Here is a 2,235-nt window from a genome sequence, read left to right on the forward strand (position 1 = left end):
GGAGGGAAAAGATGATAGCCTCTAAAGAAGGAATTACTCTCATGATAAACATAGATAAGATGTTGGCTTTCTGCTTGGATTCTTGGAGTGATGAGCACTTTTTATCTTTTGCAAATGTTTCTACTGTTGGAAAGCTGTGTTTGCGGGGGTGCTTTTATATTCTACATCCAGGCGATCATCAAGTGCTTTGAAGACAAACCCTATGAAGCCTATCTTCTCTTTCAGTCCACAAAACTATCACCATAGTTGTCCTGTAAATTTTGCCTTGACAAGTGCAACACTTCTGACCTCCCAGATTGACCCTGGTCTCAGTGCTATTCATCATACCTTTCTCTTAAGTTTTCTCTCAGATTCCCCACATCATCTCTTCCAGGTCTTCAACACCCAAATAATTCCTTTACCAATATATTAAGCAGAAAATCTGATCTCAAATGTTTTCACAATTTTATTAGTCAGGCACACCTCCAATATTGCAAAATTTACTTTAAGATTTTTACAAGTTGAACCCCTCTATCAAAAGACAAGGAAGCCTCTTTTAGTGGCAGTGTTTATTAGACCTAGGGGAAGGTCGGGGTCCTGCTGCTTTTACCCAAGGTTATTATAACACACAAAAGAGAGGCAGCTCAGACAAAAACTATTATAAGTAGCACTAAACTTCATAAAATTAAGCTCTCTTCCCCCCCAGACAAAAAATAGCTTTCTAGTTCCCAGAAGAAGTAGGAAGTAGGGAAAAGGGGAACTGATGACTAGTAGCAGCAAGGATTCTGTAAAACCAGCTCTGCCTTAGAGCCTAGTAAGCAAGGTAAGCTGGGCCCCACACTGTGGTCTACATTAGAAGCAGACAAGCCTGTCCCTGTGTGTAATCTGGCTTTGTGAGATTTTCCAATCCTCAGCTGTTGCCTCAACAATCAGACAGAGAAGGAATGCTTTTATCCTTTTTAGAGCACTGATGGCTGGAACTCCAGAAATCTGATTTCATTTTTTTTTAGGATTCTAGAATGTCATATTTCAACCTGTCCTAAACTTCTCTTTAAAGGGCAGTTGAGGGGCTTCCCTGGTGCCGCAGTGGTTAAGAATCCGCCTGCCAGTGCAGGGGACACGGGTTCGAGTCCTGGACCGGGAAGATCCCACATGCTGCAGAGCAACTAAGCCCGTATGCCACAACTACTGAGCCTGTGTTCTAGAGCCCGCGAGCCACAACTACTGAGCCTGCGAGCCACAACTACTGAAGCCCGCGCGCCTAGAACCCGTGCTCCACAAGAGAAGCCACTGCAATGAGAAGCCCGTGCACCGCAACAAAGAGTAGCCTCCACTCGCCGCAACTAGAGAAAGCCTGCGCAACAAAGACCTAACACAGCCAAAAATAAATAAATAAATTTATTTTTAAAAAAATAATTAAAAAAATTTTTTTTTAAATGGCAGTTGAGTTTTTGGCTATTCTTCAAAATGATTATGAGGTTAAAATTAATGAATAGGGTACAGAGCTAGATAAAAATAATCTTTATATAAGAATATGGATTTTTATCCCTTATATATGTCATGCATAATTAGGAGGAAATAAAGGATAACATGGTATTTCCATTAGGAAAAAGATTATGCAATGAGAAAATCTCATGTTTTGCCAAGAATCCTTTACTGTTTTCTTTTAGAAAAAAATTGATAAAAAAATTTATATATGCTTACTTTGACTATATGAGAAATATATGTACAGATACTTAAAAGTCAGATTAGAGCTTGTGTGTATAAATTAGGTCACTTTAAATCTGACCCACTGTACCTAATTTCACAGCCAGGGGCTGTCAGATTGCCAGCCATCTTGAAAAGTCCCCCCAACCCAGATCCTCTCTGTGACCCACAGGTGGCTCTCACATGGATTCATCACACAAGGTGCCGCCAAATCATCGCATTTTTACACGTTCTTTTGTCAGATTACAGAGTTCCCACACCGTTGTGTTACTGGGTCAGATGTTCCCATATCAAAACTGATGTTCATTTTTCATAATCTACTGCCATGTTTTTCAGAAAACTAAGCAAAACTCAACATGAAAAAGACAGTTCTAAAACTGAACACGGGGAAGAATGCTGGAGGGTTCTGAAGTCAAGGTCATGGCTAAAAAAAGGGGCAGGGGCTTCCCCGGTGGCGCAGTGGTTGAGAGTCCGCCTGCCGATGCAGGAGACACACAGGTTCGTGCCCTGGTCCGGGAAGATCCCACATGCTGCAGAGCAACTAAGCCC

This window comes from Physeter macrocephalus, chromosome 14 (genome assembly GCF_002837175.3).
Source record: "Physeter macrocephalus isolate SW-GA chromosome 14, ASM283717v5, whole genome shotgun sequence".
Taxonomy (NCBI): domain Eukaryota; kingdom Metazoa; phylum Chordata; class Mammalia; order Artiodactyla; family Physeteridae; genus Physeter; species Physeter macrocephalus.